Below are 13,077 nucleotides of genomic sequence, written 5' to 3' on the forward strand. Positions count from 1 at the left end.
TCTTGCGGGAGCAGGTGGAAATCAGACAAAAAGCCAGCTAGAGCGGCAGGTGTAGTATGAAAATCTGCGGGAGAAGTATGAAGAAATCAGTACCGCACATACCTCTATTTTGAATTGTAAACACTGCAGATTGTGTTAACAAACTGTAGTATAGCCTACCTCTGTTCAGTTTCAATCAAAGCACATAGCCTAGTGGCACTCACTGTTGAATTTTGGTCGCATGAGAGAAAAATATGAAAAAATGTCACAGTAATGTTGTAATACTTTGCTATTACATTGTTATGTTATGTAAAATACCCTCATTACGTTTTTTTGCAAAAATTGTTCAGCTTTGATCTAACTTTATTAAACAAGCACCCTTCCCCGTAGCATGTTCTCTATGAGTAGAGCAAAGACCATGCATAAAGTAGACCATCATGCATGAGCAGAAGCTTCGGGACCTTTAGCTGTTGGGAAGAGGGGTCCAGAAAAGTCAGATCCAGAGTCACTTCATAAAAAGACATCAACATGACTGAGGAACAAGACTTTAAAGATAGTGTGGGAGCTATTCTCCTCTTCTTGACTGTGGATGGTTGAGTTACTGTTGAAATATGCTTTACTTAATATCACAGCATTAAAATCCATGAGTATAAGCAGAAATAGGTCACCCAGATAGCTGGGAGGAATCAAGGAGTCTGGTAACTGAGCAGCTAACTGAGAGACATACCCTCTCTGATCTATGTAGGCGCTCAGAGAAGCGGGATTGAGAGGGAGAAAGGGAGAGAGAAGGAGGGGGGTAGAGCAGGAGGGAGACAGAGAGTGGGAGAGAGACTGGGGTAGATGGGGGAGGGAGAGAGGGAGGGAGGGGGAAGAGAGTCTGAGGGACAGTGACAGGAGAATTGGAGAATGGAAAGAAAGAGAGGATAGAAATTCAAAAAGGCCAGAGAGAGATAAGAGAGGAGGTGCAGATAGAAGGGTCTGAGAGAGAGAGAGAGAGAGAGAGGTGGGAGGTACAGATAGAAGGGTCTGGGAGAGAGAGAGAGATCCTGAAGGATACATAAGAACCCAACAGAAAGAAAGGGGCAGCATAGATTGAGGAACAAAGGGGGATTTAGAGAGACTACTCAATATTTACTGAGTGGGTTGATGTAACAATCTCAAGCACTCATTTATCGTCTGACTTTAAAAAGACAGAAGGAACTAAGGCTAAATGTCATTTTGAGCAATGTGACGACCCTCCCACTCTGTCTGCCGTATTTTGTCTTTGTTCTTGTTTCCTTATTAGGATGCCGGTGGGCGGAGTTGAGAGGGTCGTCAGCTACATGGGAAACACCTGGGCCCAGGTGTTTCCCAGGATAAATACACCCCTTCCCCATTCATGGAGGAGACTCTGTCCATGCAGACATTTGTAGATTGTGTTGTGGTTCTTGGTGGCCTTTTTGTTTGTTTGCTTTGGCACCTTTCAACACCCTGCATTATCACATTCATGCATGCAAAACACTCACTTACGCTACTGATTACTGATTACACACATCATTGTATATTTTCCTTAGTTGCTTTAGTTAATAAATATATATTTTGTCACTCCTTATCTCCACGTTGTCTCCCTTTGTTACGGGCTTTGAGCCGGTTCGTGACAAGCAATGACATCATCACATGCCTTGTGAGGCTAGTTATGAGCATTTTGTTGAATTTTAGTAATACTACATGAATGGACTGATATTATTTTACAACTACAGTAGGCCTATTTTAATCCAAGTGGGTTTTAAGATCACAATGACTTGTTCATCTAAAAGGCATCTTATTCTCTTATCCTCTGGATCTTCTGTGTTCTTCCTGATTTCCGGCCCTTTGCTGGTCATTACAGTTCAGGCTGAGGTTGATGAATCAAAGCCCCTTTATAATCTATTCTACAGCATCTTTCAGCAAGAGATAACGTTTTGTCGGTTGTTAGAGATCTAAAGGCACTACGTATCCTCTGATGACAGATTTGTTGACTATTATAGAACATCCACTAAAAGGTTCTTGATGCAAAATCCAAACAGAGTCAATGTTGTATAAAAACACACAGAGGGTTGTGTACAGTAAATATGTCTAAAAGTATAGGTATTCATGTACATATTTACACATTAAATATTATTTTATTTTCACTCTATTCATTAGCAGCGACCTTTCAACTTGAAGCCTTTGTCAAAGGTATAAAATGCCAACTGGTTTACTTTAGTTTAAATGCAAAAAAATCTGACCATGTATATAATACACAATGATCTTAGATACGGGACATGAGAACAGGATGATTTTGCTATCAACGCCCAAAAGCCAAACAACGCTACAAGCTCTCACAGTCTCATGTCAGAATTAGACATTCTACCATGTTTCTCAAACTTCTAACTTCAAAGTTGTTCCAAACGTCAAATGTGGTGGTGTTTAAGGGTACGTTTAGGCACTAACTCCACATTTTTTATGTTAAGCTTAAGTTTAGGAATGAACTCCGAATTCTTAAGGTTAGGCATTAACTCTGAATGGTTACGGTAAAGGCAAAGGTTAAGGTTAACTCCTTAGCAAAACTGCCCATAGTGGCCGGTTTCCACATCATCACCCGACGTCCTCAGACACGGATGGATGTCGAATACTGACTTGTATCACGGGTGACCTGCCTGAATAACAAGCATCTAAATGATAAAACAGGAAGTGCCATTGTTGGGCAGGGAACTGAAACGCAGTGAAAGTGGATTACACACACACACATACACAAGCGCTCAGGGAACTGTGGTGAAAGTGGAGTACAAAGTATTGGAGATAATCAGAAGTGTGAGGAGGGAGCTGGAGGGAGGCTAGCTCCATGGCTGGGAGGGATTGCATGAGATTATCCTATAATTAGTGTAGAAATCTGAAACTTTGTTGACTCATCATCACACAAGTCTACAAGTCTGATGTGATAACACTGCAGTATTGTAGAGTTGGTCCTCAACATACTCTATTCTCCCCAATCTGCAGAATGTTCAGAGTAGGATGCCATACTGTCTCTGGGTGGATCTCACTGGATCATCTCAGTGAGTGAATGGGTTGGATTTGTAGTCACCGCATAAGAGTAAGAGGCGCAACTCTTCATGTTAAACATACATTGGAAACACGTTTTGGTCACCCATAACCTTAACTGGAATTGGAAGGGGATCTGTGTATTCTACAGTAGAGGTCTAACCAAAAAGTCCAGTTCCATCTCGTACCAATCGCCTGCTCATTTATGCAATGATAAATGTATCGGTCCCATGGGAGGGTATGTCTCTATGCACAGATCCAAACACACAATTCATTGAGGTTTAGTTGGCTTTGGCAGATACAGAGACAAATTGACCTTCACGTTGGATTGAGCTAAATCTTTTCCCCAGTGAATGGGGCCTCGGAGGACCTCAGTACTTCTCCGTGGAGCTCAGAGCCAGAAACACTATGCAGTTTTGTTTGGCCGTCCAGAGAAGCATTCAATACTCTGCCTTCTTCCTCTGCCTCCCAGTCATGGTTAAATCATTCCTTTCATAGTTCACAGAAGACAGATTCAGGTAATTAAATTGAATGATTTTGTAAAGATGGTCATTACTGTACGATCTCATTCTCCCACCAAAATACACACACAAGCACGACACACGGACACGCACACACACACCAGTCTGCAGCTCAATGCAGCACAGCATCTGCTGTTAAGTTGTGCGTCAGCCAGTCATGTCCCCATCCTGTCACTGTCACTCTGAGCAGACGCTAAGCCACCCTCTTCCCCATTCATGTGCTTCCAGGGCCTGGAGTGTGTGTGTGTGTACAACTCTGTTCCCATGCTCCCATTGGCTGGCTGTGTTGAAACTATGCAAGCTGTCAACTCCAACTGATGTCAGTATAGTCACATGCAGTCACATGCTGTACACAAACCATCACATAGACATATACTCTTGCTATCTAGAACTTAAAACGTCTCTTCAGCTGTCCCCATAGGAGAACCCTTTGAATAACCCTTTTAAGTTGGCACAGCGGTCTAAGGCACTGCATCTCAGTGCTAGAGGTGTCACTACAGACCCTGGTTCGGTTCAAGGCTGTAACACAATCTGTTGTGATTGGGATTCCCATAGGGCAGTGCACAATTGGCCCAGCGTTGTCCGGGTTAGGGTTTGGCCGTGGTATGCCGTCATTGTAAATAAGAATTTGTTCTTAACTGACTTGCCTAGTTAAATAAAGGTTAATATTTAAAAAAAAGTTCCAGGTAGAAACCTTTACACAGAAAGTTCTACATGGAACCCAAAATAGTTCTACCTGGAACCAAAAACGGTTGTACCTGGAACCAAAAAGGTTATCTTATGGGGACAGCTGAAGATCCCTTTTGGAACCTTTTTTCTAAGACTGTATAGTGGCAGTGGTCCACTAATTTCTGTGTCCTTTCATATGATATTCTATGCATTTTAACAGTTGAGCGGGCAGAGATCTTGTTCAGATAGACTTTCAAAGACAAATGGAGGAAACAGCAGGAGGTTCTGTTGGGCCTGTGTGTGTGGGGCTACGGATGTACTTTCTTCACTCATATAGCCTGCCCTAGTTACTGCCATGCCTGAAGGCTTCAAGGTAATGAGAGCCAATGATGCTCTTAGAAGTCTGTTCCCATGCAGCAGTCTGGAGTAGCCTGATTACTAGAGAGGAAAGATATCTATGAGCCATGCTGGGGTACTATTTTACTAGATGCATTAGTCTGTGAGTGGACTATAAACTGCAGCATTGAGGACAACAGACTGGACATTTACTGTGTTGTACGGATGATAACTGTAAAATGTGTGTGGTGTGTTTTAGATTGTGTTTCACATTTTTTTCACTTCAGAACATATCAGTTTGGATTACAAGCTAGGACATTCAAACAGTGGGAACGAGTTAGAAGTTGCCTCAACACAAGTATTTCAGTATCTCTAAATGAGCTGATTTACAACGCAAATCCCAAGAATCGATCCCACAGCTCTCAGACTGTGCACTGCAAATAAATAAATAATGACATCTCTAAAAGGTCATTTTCCACAGCGACAGACACGCCATTCTCCAATCCTCCAGGAAATACATGCAAGTGCCTGTGTAATCCTGATGATGGCGGACAGGCCCGTAACTGCAGTGTTGCACTTGATAATTGCTGCCATTGCAGAAATGGTCGTTAATGCAACATTGGCTTCCATCTCTCTCTCTCTCTCTCTCAGTAGTTGTGGAGTGAAAGTAATTACGGTGAATCTTTATCCAAGAGCTCCTGCTCCTCTCTCTGTCTCTGTGAGAGAAGACAGGCAAGGCAACCAAACCAACTGTGAACGCCGCACATTAGACGAGTCGCAGTCATAAGGTTGTGGGCTTTAACAAACAGGAGAAAAAAGCCAGATCAGACTCTGCTTCTTCTCTCCAGAGCGCTGGGATTCTTTTAACGACTCGCCTGGAGGACATATGTCCAAAGGGAGAGGAGAGGTTTGGGATTAATGTGGAGCAGACAGGCAGGCTGTCGCTGGTGCCATGCATATTCTGATTTACCCACTCCACTGGCTGGCAGATTAACTATTGAGTTGGATTAGGTGGGGAAAATGACAAGCATTTAGACTTAATTAGCCAGAATATTTCACATTATTTTCACACTATCTGGGACTACTGTCGCTAACTATAGACTAGGAGCAACAAATTCAGCATTTTGACGTGCATCCTCTGACTTGTAGTCCCAGATATGCATTTTGCATCATATGATGTCAAATACATCATACAGGCTATATTTCTGTATTTTGAAAGTTATACATTTTAAACTTTCTTGCTGACATGCAAAAGATTTTGGGACAATATCAACAATAGACTAATGAAACAAATGCCAAAAACATACTACTACCAGAAAGTATAAAATTAGCTCATTGGAATTATCCATTAAATCAAATCAAATTTTATTTGTCACATACACATGGTTAGCAGATGTTAATGTGAGTGTAGCGAAATGCTTGTGCTTCTAGTTCCAACAATGCAGTAATAACCAACAAGTAATCTAACTAACAATTCCAAAACTACTGTCTTGTACACAGTGTAAGGGGATAAAGAATATGTACATAAGGATATATGAATGAGTGATGGTACAGAGCAGCATAGGCAAGATACAGTAGATGGTATCGAGTACAGTATATACATATGAGATGAGTATGTAAACAAAGTGGCATAGTTAAAGTGGCTAGTGATACATGTATTACATAAGGATGCAGTCGATGATATAGAGTACAGTATATACGTATGCATATGAGATTAATAATGTAGGGTAAGTAACATTATATTAGGTAGCATTGTTTAAAGTGGCTAGTGATATATTTACATCATTTCCCATCAATTCCCATTATTAAAGTGGCTGGAGTTGAGTCAGTGTCAGTGTCAGTGTGTTGGCAACAGCCACTCAATGTTAGTGGTGGCTGTTTAACAGTCTGATGGCCTTGAGATAGAAGCTGTTTTTCCGTCTCTCGGTCCCAGCTTTGATGCACCTGTACTGACCTCGCCTTCTGGATGATAGCGGGGTGAACAGGCAGTGGCTCGGGTGGTTGTTGTCCTTGATGATCTTTATGGCCTTCCTGTGACATCGGGTGGTGTAGGTGTCCTGGAGGGCAGGTAGTTTGCCCCCGGTGATGCGTTGTGCAGACCTCACTACCCTCTGGAGAGCCTTACGGTTGAGGGCGGAGCAGTTGCCGTACCAGGCGGTGATACAGCCTGACAGGATGCTCTCGATTGTGCATCTGTAGAAGTTTGTGAGTGCTTTTGGTGACAAGCCGAATTTCTTCAGCCTCCTGAGGTTGAAGAGGCGCTGCTGCGCCTTCTTCACAATGCTGTCTGTGTGAGTGGACCAATTCAGTTTGTCTGTGATGTGTATGCCGAGGAACTTAAAACATGCTAAAACTTGCTACCCTCTCCATTAGTTGCAAGAATGATGATGATGCTAATGATAATGATGATGGCCTACACCTGCCTATGAAAAACTATGTGGTACAGTATTCCATGAAACACTGTCAATAACAAGCTGTTATAGATTTGAACCACAGGGTGGCACACAAAAAATATGATATGGCATGGCACTCAGCAGACTCAGCTCAACTTCAGTAGGCCTAGAGCTGACATTATACATTAATACTATTAGGCCAAAAGTCCCATTATCAGAGCAGGATGTGTTTGAAAATGTCTATTATACGGTACTGCCGATTCCCTAAATAAAGGTCACTGGCACCGGTTGAGAGCAGTTCATCACGCGTCCACATAGAACTGCCTTTCCAGACTTAGATCTTTAGTTGGGTGAACTATTTATTGCAGAATGTAAGATAATTTAGTTTACAATTAAAATAAATGTCTTCAAAATGGAAGGTGGTTAGCCTGGGCACCAGTCTCTTTAACTAATCCACTCCCTTTACTCCATGTCATGTGCCAAATACACTTTGGCAATGAGAAGGAGTGGCAAGGAGTGAAATGTTAGCTAAAGAGACTGGTACTCAGACTAGAAGGCAGTTCAGATCAGGTGGGACCATTCTAGCCAATGAGAGGGGAGAAACGCATTTGAACAACAAGCACAACTCATATATATATATATATATATATATATTTTTTTTTTTAAATTACGCTTATTAAATAACACTGATTGACCAGATGGTGGCGCTATAACAAGAGATTGAAACTGCTAACTTTGAAATGTCACGACCCTCACCCCGTTTGACCAAAAATCACGAAATTCTGTATGTAGGTCCCTCTCCTTACAAATTTGCTTCAGTGACCCATAAGGTCTGCTATGGTGGATTTTCCACCATTTAGAATTTTGTGAAAAACACTTACAACGCTACTCTTCTGGAACCAAATGACCCATCTGCACAAAACTTGATATGTGGCATTTATGGACAAAGCCTTTCAACGCTATATTTTCCAGACTAGTACCTAAAACAATATGGCCGCTATTGACCAATAAACATTCACGTGAGCGTGGTCTGGCAGATAAATGCATATAAATCAGTCAACGATATCCGTATTGTCAGTGGTTTAAATTAAGTAAAAATACTTTTAAGTACTACTTAAGTTGTTTTTTGGGGTATCTGTGCTTTCCTTTACTATTTATATTTTTGACAACTTTTACTTTTACTCCACTATATTCCTAAAGAAAATAATGTACTTTTTACTCCTTACATTTTCCCTGACACAAAAGTACTCGTTACATTTAGAATGCTCAAGTAGGGCAGAATTATGGCACCTATCAATATAACGCTTTGTCATCCATACTGCCTCTGATCTGGCGTACTCACGAAACACAACTACTGTGTTTGTAAATTATGTCTGAGTTTTGGAGTGTGCCCCTTTCTGTCCGTAATGAAAAATAATTAAAAAATAGTACCGTCCAGTTTGCTTAATATAAGGAATTTGATTTACTTTTACACAAGTATGACAATTTGTTACTTTTTATACCACTCTACTTAAGTACATTTAAAACCAGATACTTTTAGACTTTTACTGAAGTAGTATTTTACTGGGTACAGTGCCTTGCGAAAGTATTCGGCCCCCTTGAACTTTGCGACCTTTTGCCACATTTCAGGCTTCAAACATAAAGATATAAAACTGTATTTTTTTGTGAAGAATCAACAACAAGTGGGACACAATCATGAAGTGGAACGACATTTATTGGATATTTCAAACTTTTTTAACAAATCAAAAAGTGAAAAATTGGGCGTGCAAAATTATTCAGCCCCCTTAAGTTAATACTTTGTAGCGCCACCTTTTGCTGCGATTACAGCTGTAAGTCGCTTGGGGTATGTCTCTATCAGTTTTGCACATCGAGAGACTGAATTTTTTTCCCATTCCTCCTTGCAAAACAGCTCGAGCTCAGTGAGGTTGGATGGAGAGCATTTGTGAACAGCAGTTTTCAGTTCTTTCCACAGATTCTCGATTGGATTCAGGTCTGGACTTTGACTTGGCCATTCTAACACCTGGATATGTTTATTTTTGAACCATTCCATTGTAGATTTTGCTTTATGTTTTGGATCATTGTCTTGTTGGAAGACAAATCTCCGTCCCAGTCTCAGGTCTTTTGCAGACTCCATCAGGTTTTCTTCCAGAATGGTCCTGTATTTGGCTCCATCCATCTTCCCATCAATTTTAACCATCTTCCCTGTCCCTGCTGAAGAAAAGCAGGCCCAAACCATGATGCTGCCACCACCATGTTTGACAGTGGGGATGGTGTGTTCAGCTGTGTTGCTTTTACGCCAAACATAACGTTTTGCATTGTTGCCAAAAAGTTCAATTTTGGTTTCATCTGACCAGAGCACCTTCTTCCACATGTTTGGTGTGTCTCCCAGGTGGCTTATGGCAAACTTTAAAATACACTTTTTATGGATATCTTTAAGAAATGGCTTTCTTCTTGCCATTCTTCCATAAAGGCCAGATTTGTGCAATATATGACTGATTGTTGTCCTATGGACAGAGTCTCCCACCTCAGCTGTAGATCTCTGCAGTTCATCCAGAGTGATCATGGGCCTCTTGGCTGCATCTCTGATCAGTCTTCTCCTTGTATGAGCTGAAAGTTTAGAGGGACGGTCAGGTCTTGGTAGATTTGCAGTGGTCTGATACTCCTTCCATTTCAATATTATTGCTTGCACAGTGCTCATTGGGATGTTTAAAGCTTGGGAAATGTTTTTGTATCCAAATCTGGCTTTAAACTTCTTCACAACAGTATCTCGGACCTGCCTGGTGTGTTCCTTGTTCTTCATGATGCTCTCTGCGCTTTTAACGGACCTCTGAGACTATCACAGTGCAGGTGCATTTATACGAAGACTTGATTACACACAGGTGGATTGTATTTATCATCATTAGTCATTTAGGTCAACATTGGATCATTCAGAGATCCTCACTGAACTTCTGGAGAGAGTTTGCTGCACTGAAAGTAAAGGGGCTGAATCATTTTGCACGCCCAATTTTTCAGTTTTTGATTTTTAAAAAAAGTTTGAAATATCCAATAAATGTCGTTCCACTTCATGATTGTGTCCCACTTGTTGTTGATTCTTCACAAAAAAATACAGTTTTATATCTTTATGTTTGAAGCCTGAAATGTGGCAAAAGGTCGCAAAGTTCAAGGGGGCCGAATACTTTCGCAAGGCACTGTAAATTTCACATTTACTTGAGTCATTTTCTGTTAAAGGAATCTTTACTTTTACTCAAGTATGACAATTGAGTACTTTTTCCGCCACTGTGTATTGTAACAACATACTGTCAAGGCTTAAAATATGCAAGAACATTCATATCGACCTCAAGGTGGCGCTATAATGGGCACATGTTTATATTTCTTGATCTGTTTGACTTAGAGTGATGGAATTTGGCACAGATGCTCAGGGATATTTTGTATTTATTAGGGATCCCTAACTAATGCGATATCTAAGACAACCACTAGCCCGATTTTGTCGAAACTTGGGTGAATGATGAATCTTGCCATAGAGATCCGGCATTTACAAAATTAGTAGTCAACTGTACATATGTTAGTCACACGTGATATCTCAGTCACCATTTTGATACACTGATTGGCCCAAGGGGGCCAGGGTAGGCCCAAGAGGGCCAGCGTAGGCCGTCATTGTAAATAATAATTTGTTATTAACTGACTTGGCCTAGTTAAATAAAGGTTAAATAAAAATATCCATGCGGCACCACAGCACCATGCATATTCAGAAAAGCACGCCTCAGCCTCAGACGATGCCCTTCTGGAGACATGCAGTCATAGAATCATTATACCCTAATGTAGGACTATTTGCCTACTAGCCAAATAAAGTGCAGAGCATGCATGATCCGTGCAACCCGTCATTCCAACATATTTGGAACATTTAATTCATCCTTCAGTCAGTTCAGTCAGTCAGTATGTCATCCATTCAGGCATTTGTCTGAGTTGCAATAGGAACTAAATAAAATAGAATAAAAATGTCTTATCCATTTGTTTACTGAATTCAAAATGATCAAAGTTCTTAAGCATATCACTTTAATAATTCAAAATAAGCCTTCAACTTGTAGGCATTGCAATTTAGGCTATCATTTTGGGTATTGATGTCTTGCGGAATAATTTTAGAACTCTATTTGTATTTTATAACCGTTTTTATTATAGGGCTCCCCTTAAAACTTCTTATGGCTGGGGGCAGTATTGAGTAGCTTGGATGAATAAGGTGCCCAGAGTAAACTGCCTGCTACTCAGGCCCAGTTGCTAATATATGCATATATTATTAGTAGTTATTATTATTATTATTATTATTACTATATTATTAGTATTATTAGTAGATTTGGATAGAAAACACTCACTCAGTTTCTAAAACTGTTTGAATGATGTCTGTGAGTATAACAGAACTCATATGACAGGCAAAAAACTGAGAAAAAATCCAACCAGGAAGTGGGAAATCTGAGGTTTGTAGTTTTTCAATTCTTTGCCTATCAAATATAGTGTCTATGGGGTCAAATTGCACTTCCTAAGGCTTCCACTAGATGTCAACAGTCTTTAGAACCTTGTTTGATGCTTCTACTGTGAAGGAGGGGGGAATGGGAGCTGAATGAGTTTGTGGTCTGGCAGAGTGGCATGAGCTGACCACTTACGTTCAGGTGAGAGTTAGCTTGAGTTCCATTGCATTTCTGAAGACAAAGGAATTCCCCAGTTGGAACGTTATTGAACATTTATAATAAAAACATCCTAAATATTGATTCTATACTTCGTTCGACATGTTTCTATGGACTGTAATGGAACTGTTTTACTTTTCATCTGCTCGCGCGTCATGAATTTGGATTACTGTGCTAAACGCGTGAAAAGAAAGGAGGTATTTGGACATAAATGATGGACTTTATCAAACAAATCAAACATTTATTGTGGAACTGGGATTCCTGGGAGTGCATTCTGATGAAGATCATCAAAGGTAAGTGAATATTTATAATGTTATTTCTGACTTCTGTTGACTCCACAACATGGCGGATATCTGTATGGCTTGATTTGTTGTCTGAGCGCTGTACTCAGATTATTGCATGGTGTGTTTTTTTTAAGTCTGACACAGCGGTTGCATTAAGGAGAAGTGTATCTATAATTCCATGCATAATAGTTGTATCTTTTATCAATGTTTATTATGAGATTTCTGTTGTTTTGAATTTGGCGCCCTGCACTTTCACTGGCTGTTGTCATTATTGATCCCTTTAGCGGGATTCAAGCCATAAGAATGTATCCTCTTGAGCCGCTGGGGGCGATGAAGCCCTGCTGCCGGCTTCTGATGGCCTGTCAGTCTGGTATCCCCGCTCACGGTGGTGAACAGTGCCAGCATCATCCCCCAGGAACTGCCTATCACTGGCCAACAGGGAACAGCTGTCGTCGCCATCAAAGCTATCAACCTCCTGATGCAGGGTATGCGCCCTCCGTTCAAGGTGGTGACTCCTGTCACCGTCCAGGACTAGCAGCAGATGGGCTCTGCCTGCGGTGGCTCCGGCCAAGCTTCCTGGGAGTGGTACCGGGCCCAGTAGAGGGACTAACAGCTTGCGGGTGCACCACTCCTGAGGGAGGGAGCTTGTCCCCAGCCTGAGCCAGAGCCTGGCCGACCCACACGCACATGGCCTTCAATCGTGCCAGGTGCAGGCATTCTGAGAACAACACACAAAACAGGCTTCCGGTAGGGCGCTCTACCACCCTCTCTGCGTGGCTCAAACCCAGGCAGTGCATACACAAGGTATGCAGATCCCCAGGGGGGATGCCACCATCACCTCTCACAAAGTGAAGCCATAAGCTCAGCCAAGCCAACAAGGCAACGGAGCAGGGGTCCGACGCCCTGGAAGAGCTTATGTCGTGACCTGCTTGGAGGAATAGGAACCCAGGGAGGGATAAATTACCCAGTATCTCTGCAAAAAAACATGGAAGACCTGTTTGGGAAAAGCAAGCAGACAAAAAAATAACAGTAACCAGGTAATGGATTTGATTTATCTGTTTTTTTGTTTACACCAACTGCAATGTTACCTAGCCGGTTTAATATCCAAGCAGTAAAAACAGCACCATATGATGGAGTAATTCAGTTAAGGAACTCCCAAGTTAATGTCTCAACGTAGTGG

This window comes from Oncorhynchus mykiss, chromosome 27, assembly GCF_057628025.1.
Source record: "Oncorhynchus mykiss isolate SJ-2025 chromosome 27, ASM5762802v1, whole genome shotgun sequence".
Taxonomy (NCBI): Eukaryota; Metazoa; Chordata; class Actinopteri; order Salmoniformes; family Salmonidae; genus Oncorhynchus; species Oncorhynchus mykiss.